We start from the raw sequence: 17,813 nt of genomic DNA, 5'->3' as shown, positions 1-17,813 counted from the left end.
TTGCCCTGGCCTCACCTCAGCTCGGTGGGTGGGGGTGGGAGAACCTCTCGCCGCCGCCGCCTCCTCCGCCTCCTCCTCCTCCTCCTCCCCGGCAGCGCCGGTTACTGACGGGGCTGGGTGTGCGGCGCGGCTCCCTCACACGGCGCCCGGCCCCGGCGCACACCCCCCCCCCCACACACACCCCGCTCCCGCCTCCGCCTCCCGCCCTCGCCCGCCGCCCGCCTTCTCCGGCTGCCGGCCCTGAGCCGCGCTCTCTCGGCTCTGAGGGGACCCGCCAGCTGCCGCCGCGGCCGCCGGCCTCCCCGCGGCAGCCACTAGGGGAGGAGGCAGCGCGCCTGCGCCGCCGCCGCCGCCGCCGTTGCCGCCGCCGGGAGCTGCCGGCTGAGGGGGTGACGAGGCGGGGGGGGGGGGGGGGAAGAAGGCCTTGCCGCCGCTGCCGGCTAAGCGGGTCCTCGGGCCGGCTGCGGGCCGCCCTCAGTGCGCAGTTGCTGTGAGTATGGAAACGGCGTTACCAAAGCGGCCGGGTGAGGAGGGAGGAAGGGGAGGGAGAGAGGGGGCGGCGCGGCGGAGGAGGTATGGGGCTGGGGGTGTGAGAGGAGGGGAGGGGAGCGCCCGAGGGGCCGGGAGGGAGAGGGCGGCGGCGGCGGCTGTGTGGGCTCGGAGGGAGGCCCGGGGCGAATGGCGGCGGGAGGGGAGGGGGGGGGGCGGCGGCAGGTGGAGAGCTGAGGTGAGGGTACCCGGGGATGGAGGGGAGCGGGGGGAATCGGTCCGGCGGGCTGGAAAATCGGGGGAGCGGGAGGGAACGGCTCGTCCCGGCACCGAGGCGGGGCGAGGTGCGATGCGGTGGCCGCGGCGTGTCCGTCTTGGGCGGGTGGTGAGGCTGAGGAGGCCGAGGGGCAGCCGCGGGAAGGCTGCGGCTGACGGCGGGGGGCTTCGGGGGCTGGGAGCGGTGACAGGAGGGGCTGGCGGACAAAGGGCTGGGAGGGAGTTTACGTGGATTTATTCGCGTCACGGTCTCTTGCTCCGCTCCTGATACTACGCAGGGGGAAGATAATTGCTTTGTGAGCGTACCGATTGCAAGAACTTCGGTTCTCCTGGTCTCTTAAACTACGAAAACTTTGCTTGCGGCTTTCTTGTTGCTTGGGTGTTGTACAGCCCTGCGTTCTCAGCACCAAGTGTCAGGTTTTGTCCCTCTCTGCAAAGCCTTGCACTTTTTCTGTCACTTCACTTGCATTGCTAACCTTACCGAGCTTAAGCTTCTTCGCTTCGCTGCAGCACCTTCTTCTGCTGTTCCTTTTGGATGGAACGTGCTGCCACCATCCTGCTCCAAAATTGCGGAGCCTGAGTAACTCCCAGTGGTGGAGGATCCCTGTGGTGTAGGTGTCGTTGAAGGGACTTTGCCCTTTCGAGGCAGTGTGAATCCCACTGACTGCTGTTGTTGCACACATCCTTTGCCCTTCTTGTGGCACCCATCTGCTTCCCCAGCTTTTACATAAACTCACAGGCAACAAGGAGAGGAGGGGGATGAGTCCTTCCACGCTTTTACCTTTTCTTGCGTGTTTTAGGCTTGGAGGGAACTTGCCAAAACAATTTACCTGCCTCAGCCTGTAAGGGAATGATGTTAGTAGTACAGGTATCTGTTAGGCCTCAAGTAGAGGCAGTAGTTGCCAGTCTTTTTCTTCTCTCTTTCCCAGCCTGAGAAAAATAGAGTCAGGTTCTATATTCATTTTTACAGTGAACAAATGAGGAAGGGAGCTGAATTGGAACCTTAAATCCCTTTATCAAGGCACAACAACAGAGTCCAGGGGAGAGTTCGAAGCAGGGAGAAAAATTTCTTGGGCAAGAACTCATTTCAGTGTGAATTTAAATGTGATCAGATTCATCATGGCACGTACTTGGTACAGCCGTATAACAGATGTAAGTAGTCACAGTCAGTAGTATACAGAAATACTTTGAATTATTTTAACCTCACAATGTCATTTAGGACTGAAACATGACCTATTCTGCCTGTGTAAACAGAGATTGTGCTAGGCTGACCTCCCCTTTATGATGATGTGTAAATTATTGCTGTAAGGCAAACCAGGCATTTAGTTTGCATCTTTAGTGGGCTTTCAGGTTGCATCAAATTACTTTTCTAGGTACTGTTACTGTCTTTCCCATCCAATTGAACGGAGCCATGTGATGTTGGGAAACCTTTACAGGCCTTCCGTTTCTTGCCTTCATTTCTGTACTCCATATCTTTTGGATTGCTAGTTCTTCTAGGTAGGGGCAGTGCCTTACTTTGTTGTAACTGGCTAGGCTATTGTGAATATTAATGGAAACAAGCGAGGTTCCCAAATAGAACATAGTAAATTACCTACTCCTTTATCACAGTGCATTACATCACTAATTGAATGTCAGCTAAATGTTTCTCCAGGCATTTGACTAAAATGAGCATGAGCTATAGTGTACATATAAGAACCACAAGTAGTAAATAAGCATGATTATGAAAAATGATACAACTTCTTCCCCTCACCATTAACTAAGCTGCAAATACATCTCTTGTAAATTCAAACCAAAGGACTCATTCAACTATCTGTGCATGTTTGTGTTTAAAGTGTGTCAATTTAAGAAACAAATCAGATTACTTACCTAGTCCAGATTACTTTTATATAAAACAGAAGGCATGGATTGCTGGACTGTTGCTAAGAGGTCTGCCAGAATGGGATAAAGAAATCTGAAAATCTGGAAGTGCTGTAAGAACTTATTTTTCTCATGGCCCTGAAAGAGGGCTCTGTCCACTGTTTAGACATTTCTTTCTTTCCTTTAGGTCATTGACTGATTTTTGAAACTACCCTTATTTTTGATCGCTGTTAACTGTCTCAAAGAAAAGGAAGAAACCTGAATTTGTTGCCACTGTTTACTAAAAACTGAGATAAGCTGCTAAGCTGCTCTGTAAATGAATGTAGTTCTTACCAGGCAAGGGAGGCCAACTGACAGCTCCTAACAAATGCTTGCAACTGCCATGGGATCTCCCACTGCCAACATTCAGCTATGTATAGAAAAGAGACATCACCGAAGCATCAGGAATATTGGGCACTTTGATTAGCAAGACAGACAAAAAGACTATTCTGCTTAAGTGAAACATGCATGGGTGCCCATTGTAAATACACGTTGGTTTAGTTCTGTGCCAACTGTGGAGCTGTCTCTCACAATTTAGAACCCGAATATTAAGCATGTACATGGAAAATAAGAATGATTAGAATAAGAACCACAGAAAAATACAAAGAGGATCTGCTTCACATTTATCAGTGAGCCTGGTCCCTGTTGGCCATTTAATCTTTACCTTTACTTGAGATTTTCATGTTGAGTTCTGCAATACATAGTTACTCAAAGGAGTAACTGGTCAGATACAAGTTGCATTCACTTTAGCTTTTACTGAGAGCAGCTGATTGAAGTAGAAGGGCGATGTGCAGAATTTGGGGGAGAACCCACACTCAGAGACACATACATACACGTGGGCAAAAGGTCCCAGAAGAGTTGGGGTTCTTGAAGCAGCACCCCACAGCTTTAGCCCACCATGTGACAGATGAACCCTCTGACTGTGCCCAGTCACCTCCTGTAGGTGTAGTAGTCCTTATCTATATAAAAGGCCATCAGGAAATGAGTGGGATCGTTGTTGAAAGACGTTAATGCAGGACCTAGATCTGCAGTGGTGGTGTGATCAACCAGAAGGTAGCTGTACAGGAGAAACCACGGTGTCTTATGAGCTCTGTAGACAATTTGCAGTATTTATGTTGTGGAGACTGTGTGTCAGAAAGAGCATTTAGGTTCTGTAAAGTGCAGTGCACTTTTGCTGCTTTTGAAGAACTCAAAGCTGTATGATCCCTAGGATAAAAAGCAAAGGAGATCAAGGGTGTTTTAAGTTTCTCTGCTTAAGGAACTCTATGTTGGCATTTGTGGTTATATAGGCAGACTGGTGGTTCCAAGGGTATCGCATAGCAAATTTCAGCACATACCAGTCCCAGTTTTCAAATACTGACTTATAGTTTACTGATGCCCAGACAGATCTGAACTTGACTTTCTAAATCATCTGTTGAATATTCTTCTATCTTCTTTTTCATTTTTTTTTATGACAGCATTAGATAGCAGGTACCTTGACGTGATGTAATGTACGGGAAATCATTTTCTTCTGTGTACCATTTAAAACTGTAGTGATCAAGGCGTAATCTGTTACCTATTATTACAATAGCTGTGACGTGATATCCCGCAAATAAAGATTTTCTCCATAAAATTACATATTACATGTGTTCTCTAACAAAGTTATTTTTGGATAGTGGGGATAATAATCTAGAATTTTTATATTCTCCATCATACAAGAAGCATTTACACTAAGGGTAGATCTAAAATTAACCTGAGCATATTTATAAATACAATCACAATGTTACATATTACTGCTGATTCTAGCTTTTTGCTTTCTTTTTTTTTTAAACCTTTTTTTTAACGTAACAATCAATTTATCTTTTTTTTTCCCCATGTTTGTCTTAACTACTGGGCATTTAGGTTTTGCTGTAAAATACCTATCGTGTCATTTAGCTCTTTTTCTCTGTTTTCTTCTATTTTCCTAGCATCCAAATACTGTACAATATCAACTTCTTCAGTAAGACCTAATATTGACATGTTTTCGGTCTTAAAATAGGTTAGTCCACTTCTTGAAGTATTACAAAGTATGTTTTTATCTTTACATCTAGCTCTCATGAAAATACCACAGCAGGAATTATCCCCCTTGCACCAGCATAAAGTCTCAGCATAGTGTCTGCATACAGAAAAAAAAAAGAAAACCTCCACACCTTTTGCTCATCTTTTCTGTTGTAGAACTTTCTTCTACATGAAAAGATTATTGCTAAACGCAGTCTCGATTGTTGCTTCAAGAACATGAACTTTTTTGAGTTCTAATTTCCTCTGTTATCTCAATACCTCTTTGTGTCTAGATGGACTTTGTTTCTTTCACCACCTAATCCTGAACTCCTGTTCCTATTTGGACAACATTTGTGCTTTATTGAAAAAGATAATTTCTGAGAACAGGAAAGCTAAGACTAGCGGGGTTTTTAATGGAAAGAATCAGTTAACTAATACCTAAGTAAGGGAAATTGAGGAGGATCTGTATCTTGGGCAACTTGAGCAGACTTTGAAAGCTGCAGGTGGAACTTAGAATGCTTTTATCTTCTTTTAGGCTCAGTTATCTTTAAAGACAAACCAACTAATAGGTTGTTTCTTTAAGGTAAATAGTTGCCTGCCTATGCTGAAGGGAGATTGTCAGCAGCTCTGAAAGATACTTAAGTGCCTTGTATTAATAAGACACTACTCTTCGGGTTTGATTGTCTGAGTGCACATAAATATACAGGGATTGACTAAAATCATTCACTGCCCCTGAGCACGTTTTGGTACCTTTTGGGTAGGTATTTTAAAGGCCTGTATTTTGGTTTATGTATGTCATTTTTGGCACATTTGCTTGAACACTGGGTTGCAAGTATTTCCTGCTCCTCTGCAGTGAGACACTTCTCTGCTAGATATTAACATGAGCAGCACAGTAAGCAACAGTAAAGCCTTCACACCCTGCAGGTCATTTAAATTGGATATTGTACAAAGAGTCATACGCAAGGTGGGTTCTGACACCAAGAGTCTCCTGCCTGCCATGGCCTCTGCCACCGCTTTTGACTGTTTTCTCTGGCTCAAAAGAATCTGCCAGTTGGAGCATCCAGGGACTTACCCTGACTTGTACCTCTGAAGTAACTGGAAGGCAAGTAGCTGATGCAGTTTATTTTGAGGAAAAAAACCAAACCACAGGGGGTATGGCTATCTACTTTTTTATGCTGGAGAGGATAGGATAGAGGATACCTTAACTTCTTTCAGAAAGCTGACTCTAAAAATTTGAAAGAAATGCAAAAAAGACACCTGCTTTTTGCTGTTGGACTAATGTTGACTAGATTAATGACCACTGTAGCAGACTATTATAAGGCCTTTTCCTTAAGTGGTTACTTCTCAAAACCACAGGAATAGATTTTAAATTTTGTTAAAATATTATTTTGAATTTCAGTTGATGCCACCTATTAGCAGGGCAGGGGTGTGTGTTCATGGAGGTCATCTCTCATCCTTTAATTGCAAGAAGGGCAATGTGCAGTAGATTTATTGCTCCTCCATATTTTGAAGGAGGGGTGGAAGGTTTTAGAAATCTTGCATATATTCAGAGAACATGCTATAAACTTTGGAATATTCAATTCAAATGCCATAAAATGGCGCTCTCACATTCATAAAATGAATCATGTTTTATCTGGAGAGGGGTAGGAGCTAGGGAAAAGATTGAGACCCAGGAAAGTGTAACTTCTCAGCTCTTCCTCAAGCCTCCTTGAATGACTGACTTTAAAGCTGCCTCAGTTTTTACACGTCTAAGGTGTCTTAATTATACATATATCAGAATTTTTTTTTTTTTTTATCTTTCCTCAAGGCTCTTCTCTCTACAGAAACCTTGATCACATAAGCAGCTCTTAAGCGGAGAGCGCTGCTTTTCATGTTGACCACCACCTTCTAGCTGTTTCCCATCTGTTGTTTGTAAACACTTCATGTCTTGTGCTACTGATGTTGTTAGCTCCTTGGAAAACAAGTTCTATTTTCTTATGTTTGCACACTTCATCAAAACAACAGGAAATCTGTCCATGACTCTGAATCCTACGCAATGCCAGAATATAGTTTTTTCTTGCTAGGGAACTCGGTTAGTGAAACTTATCAGAGGTAAACAATTATGTTGCAAACTGTAAGACAATGTAGTTCATATGTACACAGAGTGTATGTTCAGGTAGTCTTGTCTATGGGGGAGAGGAAGACAAGTGAGAGAGAGACCAAAGGAGGGAGCTGGGCTGAGTGTGTAAGAGACGAGACAGGAGGTGGTAGAGGAAATACGCAGAAGGTGCACAGATTAAAAAGTGCGGTATGTATTTTTGGCTCATGCCTTTGCAGAACTAGTTGAAGTTGTCTTCTGGAACTGTTCTGTCCCTAGAATTCCTTTCTTTTCCTAACCAAAGAAAGGCTTAGGGAGAAGGATTAATATCCTAGTAACTGTCACATAGTAAGAATGACTCTCTTCAAAATTTTCAGTCTGAGGAACAGAAGGGTTTTCTGTGCTGTCATGGCTCCAAATGCAGTTCATTAAGTATTCCTCTGTTGAAGAAAACAGCCAACGGACTTGCTTCACTTCAGGGAAATGACTGTCCTCAACCTTCTGCTTTTTTGATTATTACATCCTGTTGTGCTTTCTATACATTTGAGGTGGGATGGAAAGCTATCTGGTACTTGCTTATCCACGTGAAAATTGCTGGATTCCTCCACTGAATCATAGTACTTTTCTGCAGTGTCATTTACAAGTATTGGGCTAAATTTTGATCCTCTCTCTGGCCTTAGTATACAAACTCCTGTTGTCTTTATGAGACTTGTAGTAGACAAAACATGACAGGGATTCTCCATATTTGATGTTGCATCTTGGTAATCTAGAGGTAATTAGCTGTAGAACTTTTGGTCTACAAGAAAAAGAAACTTGCTTTTCTTTTTATTAACCATTCTTTTTGTTTATAATTTCTCGTTTGCGCTACATTAAAGATTCTCTGTACTTACTTAAGGGTTAAAACAGATACTTGTGATAAATTACTTGCCGAACATTTTTTATCAGAAGAAATGCAATCACTTAAATATATTTTCTATCTTGGTGAGCACAAAGTAGTGGTGAGATAGAATCAAGATTTGGTTTAGACACAATAATGTTTACAGAAATTATCTCCCACATCTTGAAGTATGTAAAATTTCTAATTTCTTTTTTTTTTCTCTATTGACAGAAGCCCAAGATGATGCATCTTTCCATTAACATCTGTAAAAATGCACAAAAGACTTTTAACTAAAACATGGCCTGAAGAAAGTTAATGAAGTTGTTAGTAGTCTGCATCACAGATGAAAAGACTATGGATGATTCTGGTCTTTTCCTTCAGGCCTTGATGAATCATGAAAATGACAGAAAGTTGATTTTTCTAAAGGAGCAGCAGCTGTAAGTAAAAAAGAGGAGAAAAATCAAGAACAAAATTAAAAAACGGAAAGCTGATGACAAGAGCTACTGCTGGTGGTGACCAATCTGTTGTAAGCTGAAATGTTCTTGCATCTTAATGGACCTTTTGCCCTAATTTACAGAGTCTTTCTTGCTAATTAACTTTTTTAGAAAGGTCATGCCTTTTTTTTCTGCTAAAGATCATGTACTTCAACTAAGAAGTCTTTTATCATCTACAGTAGCAATACAGCAACATAAAATTTCAGGGGGTTTGATTATGAACAAATTAATAAATCACGAGCAATAAGCCTGGAGTATTTCAGACCCCTTTGCCCTGTCCTTACTTTTCATTGACAGTTAAAGAATTATATAAAGAATTCCTTTCTGTGTTTGTTTGTCATGACCGGTGTGAATAATCACATAAGCTTACGAAGGCAGACAGTTATCTAGCAGCAGGCTCATCCACTTCCAGTTTGGAGATGGATGGAGTTTCAAACAGAAAGAAAATGACATTCTGAAAATCCGCATGGGCCTTTTAATTGTGAGAGAAGTATGAGAAATGCAAGAAGAATGCTCCATGTAAAATGAGCATGCCACATTTAGAAAAATCTTGATTTCAATATCAAAAATGCTGTGCACATTGAAATTGAATTATGCAGCTTATTACTTCTGAAAATGGTTGCATCTCTTGATCGATCAGGTCAAGAGTTACGTAAGGCCTTACATGCCTTACATAAAGCACGCCTCAAATGGGAATGACGCTGCAGGAATATTTACATTTTCAAAGCGTTCTTCATATTTGAATGACAGCTGAATGAACCATCCCTTAAAAAAAAGAAAGGAAGAAAACAGAGAATGCTCATTCATTAAATTAATGAACCTGCTCAGAAATATTGAAGGAACATCTAGCAAACTATAATGATCATAAGACTTGCAATAATGTGTTGGGGGCAGGGGGGGGACCTACCACTGTCCGAATTTGGAAATTTCTCTGACAGGGTACTAGGATCCATTCCATTTCCTGACTTCTTCATGCAAACTACATAAAATACTTTATAAAAACTGAGTAATTTCCATAACAGAATTTTGGCAAATTAAATCAAAACAGGTTGCTATGACAGTTCCTACAAATCTTTCTATTTTAGCTTTGTTTTGTATTATAAATATGTCAAGATGAAGCCATTTCTGTCAAAACAGAAATTTTTTCCTTTTGGGAAAATTTTCCAGGCATTTTTTCAGTGCCCTAATTTTCAGTATTCGTCAAAGTCAAGATGAAGGCTAATTTCAAATGCTCTAACTTACATCTGCATAATCATAAACCCATGAGAACATAGCTTTAGTCTTATAAATGAGTAATGTCATTAGATACAGTATTGTTAGTTTAATTGACTTTGTTTACTGCTCTGTATAACAAGTGACTGAAAAATAAATGACACTTAACATTGGCTAAACTGTTTCTACTGGTTTCTGAAATAGAAGTCAATGGTATAGATATGAGCCATTGCCAGAAAATGTGAACAGTTCTGGTTTTTGTTCCAGTAGCACAATGCCAAGTGAAATCTAAGTGGATACAGGGAATTGCATCTAGTCCTTTACAAATAAGAAACAGGTGAACTCTCAAAGGTACAGACATAAAAATAGCACAAATTTATCGTACAGACTTCATTGATGAAATCTTACATAAGGAACTCATTTAATATTGGTGCTGGTGGACCACTGTAAATGTTAGGCAATAGTGCAAGTAAAAAAAAAAAAAAAGTGTCTTTCTGTGTCAGTACATTTACAACAGGATAAAGTTGACTCAAAGTTTTTAGGCGGGGATGGTGTTTACCAAATTGGTAGTTGAGTCTTCGCATTCAGAGGTATAGAAAGGACTGGGTATTTTCAGGTTTTTAGATTTTTTGACATCAGAACATAAGAACTATAGGTTGGAGAAGGAGTTGCCAAAGATAGAGTTCATTTGTGTGGGGCAATAAAGTTGATAAATTACAGTTAAAGTTATTTCTTTAATTAAAATTTATAGATATGCCTCCCTGAAATTAACCCAGGTGTGTCCTATACACATGGGTTAATCATGGGTTTTAATGCAAAGGGAGGTTTTTTTGGATTATCGACTGATTGTATCTCCTACGACTGGCTGACATCTATGTTGCTTTATGCCATAATCTCTCAAAGTGCGATCCAAGAACTACAACATGGCAGCAATATATGCTTGAATTCTGTCAAGAAATTAGAAATCATTTGATTAATGGCAGCTTATTTCTGGTGCTCTGAAGTTGCTAAGAAAGAAGAAAGAGGGAATGTCCTGAAGCAAGGAACAAGATAACCAGAGAGAATATTGAAAAAGAAGGGGAAGATGGGCAGAGGGTATAATATTCCGAAAAAGCAGGTAGAAAAGAGCTGATTTAAGATTGATGAGCTGAGGAACTGCAGGAGCCAGTGTTACCTGCATTTTTTCAGCACATGCTGAAAGGCATTGTGCTTGAAGGCATAGAACACAAACTTTTCTCCCCCAAACGGTGGAGTTGTCTCAGAGGTGTTAAGCAGTTGAGAATGGTAGAGAAGGATGGTCCATATAACTGTATATGAGATGTTACGTAGTCCTATGAAAAATGATTGTTATCACGAAATGTTAGAGAAACTCCTGATTTTTTTTTATATTCAAACTCTAGCTAACTTTCCTTCCCACCATACACACTGACATTAATAGGACTTCTGCAGTTGACTTGCAAGGAGCAAGATATATTTATTTTATGTTTTTATTTTAATGTTTCAGTGGTTTTGTCCTGTTAGCAGGTTATAAATGCATATGGTATGGGAGAGCTTAGAGTAATAGGGAGTAAAATGGGAAGTGCTCCTGGGAAATTGGTTATTTGTATAAAGCTGATGAGAAAACAAGTGCTTTATGTGAGGGCTCTGACTCTGTTAAAAGACATTTGGCTTGAGGACAGCATACTTGTTGGCACACACATTTAGGTGTGTCTGTACTTTTGTAATGTGCACAGAAAAACGGCGTGTATCAATGCTTTTTATTATGTATCTTTGCTATACGTGTCAGCATTGATTGGGAATATACAGACATACTGATTCTGTGAATGTGTATGTCTGAAGAAGACTTCTGCTATCACTCAGAGCCATCATGCATTCAGTCAGGTTCTAGACATGGAGAAACCATGGAAAAGAAACTGGGAGTCAATATGTATAACACAACTTGTTTAAAGGCTCAACAGGTGCAAATTTATGTAGCAGTAAAAAGCAGGTGAGTACTAAGAATATCTGTAATTGCTACACTAGCTATGAACACGTTTGAGGGAACACAATCATAGAAATATACTCATCATAAGAGCCAATGACAAAATAAAGATGTTCAAGACGATGTGGAAAGGAAACAAAAAGAAAGCTTACAATTCAGCATCTGATTTTCTGAAAGTCAATGGCCAATACAGGCCATCCCATGGAGGGCACTCAAGCTGTGTGTTACTGATACTTTCTCAACTTAGCTAACAGGAAAAAAACTGCCAGAGTAGTTCAAGTCTGGGATTTATTTGACTTTAAATGTTGTAAAAATCTTACTAATGACTTAGGAAAAAGACATGCAAACAATCACAAAAGAAAGATGAGCATTATTTAAAAGTAAATGTGGGTGTGGTGCCTTGACCCATTTAGAATATTAAGAAGTATGCTGCATTAAAGTATTGAATATGTATTTTCATTACTTATTGAGTGGCCAAAAATATCTTAAGAGCCTTTTAGGTAGTGTCTTATAACATCCCTTTCCCAAAAGTGGGTCAAGGCTTATGTAGCCTGCATTTACAACATGGGTCCCTCTTAAAAAAAAAAAATCCCAACTGTACAGAAGGAGCTAACACAACGAAGCGTCCAAATCCCGTACGTCTTAAGTAAGTATCTCCTTTGACCTTGATATGTCTAATCCTGGAGCAATAGCCACAGGATGTGGTCTAGTATATATTAATGACAAATTATCTTGAACTCTTTTTGTCTTCAGTGCCGCAAAAGCACGATGATGATGTATACTGGCTCCTCGGGCTGCCTCCAGATGAAATTCTCTCTTTCACATTACAAGAACAACAGGGAGCCTCTGATGATAAGGAGGGAGGCTGCCAGGTTACTGCCCGCAACACAAGATTCTGTAAGAACAAAGGAGTAGCACGATCTGAATTTGACATAATGAAGCACCTAATGCTAATAACAGTGGTGAAAAGGGAGGGAGTGAGCAAAGGTTGTTACCACAAGATCCTCCATTTGTTCAGTTAAGACCTTAATTGTTGTAACTTTTATTAGTTGCAGGGAATTATAAATATGTAAATTACAGGGTAGTTTGATGAGTTATAGCTGCGTGGACGTCAGATCTAAGCTGAAACTGTAAAAATGAGATATTGAGCAAATAAGCTTTAATACTATCAGATTATGCATCTCACCTCTCCCTCTCAAGAGTTTTTTGTAATGTTACTTCCAAACAGTATGTTTCAGGAAGAATGTTTTATTAGTAAGCACACATTTAGGTATTCCAATGCATTCTAATATGCTGAGGACTCTTATTTTATAAGAATCTTTTTTTTTCTTTATAAGGTGACAGTGGATAGCTCTTGAAAAATTGCCTAATCTCTCTCTGTTTTATCTCCAGATTCTCCCTGAAAACTGTATCATTATAAATTATAATGAAACTCAAAAAGTGACCAGAATAGTAATTGAAAGAACATTTGGCATCTTCAAAATGAGACTTAGATGCTTAGATAAATGTGGTGGAACAGAACTAAACTGCCCTTCAAGAAAGTTCAGAGTAGTCCTGGTAGGTGTACATTATGTAATACAGCTATTAAATATGGTTCATCTGTAAAGACGAAAATGATGCAATTTAATAAGTCAGTCCAAATTACTGAAGTAAATGACCATAATGATGTATACTTGGAAAAATATGTCACGACAGGGCAGAGGAAATTAAAAATAAGGTGCTAGCTATGTGGAACCAAAGTGTAAACTGAAGTAAAACTGACGCCTTTATTCTGAAGTGGTGCAATAGTACTAGAGTGCTCAGACGTGGAACTGCAGCACAGGAGAGGAGGTGCTGTTTCTGGCTGTTATGCAGACCTCCCGCATGTTGGCTCATATGCGCCTTCCGAGCCTCCTGTGTCTTTACATTTCATCCTAGAACCATTTTGGTGTCAGTAAAATGGAAATTAGAAATACCGTCTTTCCAATGCTAAAGGAAAAGTGGACTGCAGACGAGTAGACTACAGTTTCTGGCAGTAAGTGGTTTCTGAGTTCTTTACTTCTCATGCCAAACAGCAGGACTGGGAACTGCTCCCCTTCCCCTCACCTCCTGCAGTCTACTCAGTGAACAAGAAGGCTCTAGCAAATGCTACTAAATTAGGTTTCTGCCTTTTTTTTTTTTTTTCCTCTGCAAAAGTCCCAAAATTATGCATTTCTATATGTATATGCCCAGGTTCAGCTACAGCAGGACAGGCAGTTCCAACAGTTACGTTAGCACTTCTAGCTTTGTGCCCACTCCTTGAAGTGGGAACTGTGGGTTTGAAATCCCTCAGACAGACTGGCCTCCAATCCAGATCTTCTTCCCAGGCTCTTAACAGGTTGGCTTGGCTCTGCCCCTTTACTGGGCTTACCGAGGAAAACGGCTGGGACCAATTGCTGCTTTTTGTGCTGCCCATCCTGTGCTGGAACGTATCCATCAGCTCAGGTTCCTCAGGTGATCTGAAGGTACGGTCCTGAATTGCATGTAGCCTTGGGCTGCAAATAGCCACTGATGCAATCAAGATGATCATGCTTTGTACAGTGTAGGAGAAATTTAGGTGGTTTAGTAAGTTCTCTCGGGGGAGGATGCATGTGCTTATAGCTTTTTAGGAACCAAAGCAGTTAAGCTATAGCAATATCCCTCTTTAGGAACTGGGTCTTACAATCAAATAAACACCTAAGGCACCCAAATTCTTTATCACCTCTTCTCTTACCAAGTTCTTCAAGGTCCTATAGGGGCAAACATGCTTTCCCAGACAAAACCTGCACTAATGTGAATGGGGGACATAATTTTTTGCACTGCAAATTTAAATAGAGGGAAGAAAAAGTTTTCAGCCACAGACTTTTCTGTATTTACAAAAATCAACTCAAAATTATATAGTTATGAAAGACCGTACAATAGGCAAGGTATTGCAGCTTTTCCAGGAAAGCTCATGTTAAAAGGACCCCAATATTCAGTTATTTATGCATAAAGTGCAATTAGCTCTTCCATGAATAGTATTACGTGGATTTCTGTCCTGTATTTTCTATACATGCTCCTCAAAATCTTGAAGGTTTCCCCAGCTTTTATTGTGTCCAGGTTTTTGCGCCCCTCATTGCAAGAAATGGCACGTGGTACATAAAGCTTTGCTTAAGCCAGTTGTCCTGCTAATATACCTACGCTGCCAGACCAGCTGGCTGTTGGCAAACAGAAGAGGTCAATGTCAAGTTCTTGCCTGTCCCCCTACTATGAGAACAGCACAAAACCATTTCTCTGTAAAAAGCACAGTATAACTGTAGTCCACAGATTCAGTTTTGTTTAGATAATTTACAATATTGCAGAAAGTAAACAGAAATAAGAGGGTCAGACACATACACAGAAAGAAGGAAGCGCACTGCACTTAATTTCTCATGAGAAATTTAAATTTTTTGGTTTTAATTAAGTTTTTCCAAATTAATCCAAATGGTGTTACACAAGAACTGATGAACAGTCTTCAGAACCAATTTTTTTTTTCCTCTGTCTATAAAAATGTATTTATTTCTTACTAGTGAGAAATGAAGGGCCAAATCATCAGATGGGAGAAAGCTGTGTTACTCCATTCAACTAAAAAGATACCAATTTGTACCAGATTTATTTCTGGCACTTGTTAGTTCTGGTCTGCTTATATGCCTCCGGGTTTGAAAGGAAAGGAAATCCTCCTACATGGTTTTGTCAGAACTGTCTTGTTAGGGATGAATTTGACCTCCTCCTCCAGCATTCACATTTTGGAGTTTTTAGCCAAATCAGGGCTATCAGCAAAGTGAGAGGATTATGGAATAGTGGGGGAGTTGTGCTCTGACATTTTAGGGGGTCGTGCACAGCTGTGGGATGAGCAAGGACAGATGTTACTGCAGGATTAATCATGGTTCATAAACCTGGAATAGAAAATGTGTTGAAAATGTTTGTCGTAGGAAAAAAGAGTGAGGGACGTTTTTTCTCCTGTGGACTGGATGGGCTGTACAAGACATTCAGAATAAATGTGGCTGTTGAGCAGCTAGTGACACTACATGAAAAGAGCTTCAGCAGGGGAACAAAAGCGATACTGGTTTATCTTTACTGCTCATTAAAGTCTGTAAGTACTGTATCTACAAAATTATGCACATTTTAAACAAAGCTCTGCAAGATGTCACAAGCAAGAAAAACAAGTCACAGGGTGCAAGGCAAAGTTTTCCTCCAAGGCATTGATGTTTAATCAGTCTGCTGTTACTGTCCCTCTCTCACAGTGACTGCAGTGTCATCTGAGTTGTGGACTTACTGCATTGTGCCAAACAGTTGCTGGAATACAGCTGTTTAACACTTTGCTGTGCTCAGCTGAGCCACAATAAATAGTAAGTCTGGAGCAGATAGAAGGCTTTTTAACTCATACCACCTTCGAGTGAAAAATAGGTTCATCCTGAAATAACTCACCGTACCCAACATCCCCTCCAAATAAGAAAAAACAAAAACAGAAGACCAGACATAAAAAAAATTGAAAACAGAATGACATAGGAAAAATAATCAATGACATACTGTTAAAGAAAGTCACTCTGTGGAAAGGATTTAGTATAGCAAAAATCAGTCATAGGTTTAAACAGTGTGGTACATAACAGATAAGGAGATCTGGAGAAACTCTGGAGAGAGGTTTACTCAGTATTAAATGATGATGAAACATCTGTACATTCCATCCATCACTGATTATGTGAAAGAACATTTGATTCGGCAAATTATACAGAGGCCTAACCATCCAGCTTTTACAGAGAAAAAAAAAAAAAAAAGGAACAGGTTATACAACCTTGAAAATATCCAATTTTTCTTTTGTGTACACAGAAGCAAAATGATGTGTGGTTTTTTATATGCTAGGCTGTTTCTGAACAGCTAGTCATTAAAAATATCAGTTGCTTTCTCCTAGAATGAACAGTTTTCAAATATACCAAGAAAATGTGTTTTATTTTAAAAAAAAATTTCAATTAAAGATAAAACTGCAGATTCAGATCCCTACATATAAAGGGCTTCAGATCTACATTGCCAAACTTGAACCTGTTCGTACAGTTGTAGTCCCAACTTCTAACCCTAACTATCTATTTTTCCTTCCTAATGTTCATGCAGAACCATCCGTAACAGTGACACTCAGTGAAGTCTTTTCTATCCTTATCCATTTCATATTGCTCTGTTCATGTTTATTAACACTTTTTTTTTTAATTAAGTCCTTTTCAAAAAGCATCTTTCTTTACTAGTTTTTCACCAAAGCAATTAGATTACAACATCTGGCAACAGAACGCCCACTAGAACAGGCAACTACAAAGTACCACCTAATTTTGTAAGTTTTCAGTCTCATTCACAAAATAGCAATGATCCTGAATTTTACGTTATCCCACAGCCGAATCTTTGAATGTTAGCCAAAAGGTAGTCCTAGCCCAAGTAGTGCTTTCCTTGGCCCAATCTGTAATGTAGTGTTCAGATCCAAGAGGAAAGTACTGAGTCTTACAAGTTACAGCATGACATTTCTTCATGCGTGTACCCTTGCCCTGTGAGAGAAGTAAGCCAATGCAGGTAAGTTTGATTCTCTTTCATTCTAGGATGCCGTAAGTCAAATTAACTTGCATCTGCTATGGATGCACACAGGGACAGTAAGGCACAATTCTGTCATATGTGGTTACATGCTAAGAAGTTGGTAACTTCACCATGAAGCTTTACTAGGTGGCTAAGAAATGGAAAGCTAATCAGCAGACCGTGTACTAAATGTGTCTGTATAAGATGCTTCCTTAAAAAGTATCTTCAAGATTGAAGGTCTGATTAGTCTTTCCTCAATCTGACATGAAGCTGGGTTGCTTGAAATTGCTTTTGGATCTGAATGAAGGCTATGATACAAGAGCAATGTTGTAGCAAAGGCATTTTGGGGGACCGTCAGAAGAGCATCACTGCAAAGGAATTGCCAATTACTTTTTCCACATCTACAGTGTACAGAGTTCACGACAAAAGTTACTTCGAGAACTTGAATCAGGTTGTAACATTTCCAAAATGCACGGCTAAGCAAGAAATGTCATTCACTCAAGCCATCATCAAAATGTTTCTAATTACATCCCTGACTAATTACATTACCGTATACCTTTTAAGTAGTGGTTTTAAAATTACAACACTTGGCTCAAAATTGATTCCTTATTTTTAGGCAATTCTTCCTACCAGCTTGAACCAACAGTGCTTAATCAGATGATAAGTTTTCACATAGAATTGCTGATTATAGTCCCAAACCTGCAAAGTGCCGCAAGATCAGAGGAGGATCAGAGGGGGAGGGGAAAAAAAAAAAAAAGAAAAAGAAAAGAACAGCATCACTTCATTCTATAATTCACCTAGGAATAATTAGTGCAGTTATTTTATAGGATATCCTAAGGATATACTGAAACTCTGTGTCCTTTGTGTGATATCAGGAAAGGACACTGCAGATCCTAATTGAAAATAGGCCAGAAATTTGAGATCATTGCT

At 40.3% G+C, this 17,813-nt stretch overlaps 1 long non-coding RNA gene across 1 annotated transcript; it reads left to right on the top strand.

The window, feature by feature from the left end:
* The first annotated feature begins 396 nt into the window (after nt 1-396).
* Nucleotides 397-9,510, top strand: LOC115353704. Its single transcript, XR_003927667.2, has 2 exons — nt 397-490; nt 7,863-9,510. It is a non-coding gene; the product is annotated as an uncharacterized LOC115353704 (long non-coding RNA).
* The last annotated feature ends 8,303 nt before the right edge of the window (nt 9,511-17,813 follow it).

Source organism: Aquila chrysaetos, chromosome 1 (genome assembly GCF_900496995.4).
Source record: "Aquila chrysaetos chrysaetos chromosome 1, bAquChr1.4, whole genome shotgun sequence".
Taxonomy (NCBI): Eukaryota; Metazoa; Chordata; class Aves; order Accipitriformes; family Accipitridae; genus Aquila; species Aquila chrysaetos.
Note: the sequence above shows the minus strand (reverse complement) of the source record. Positions and strands in the feature narration are given on the sequence as shown.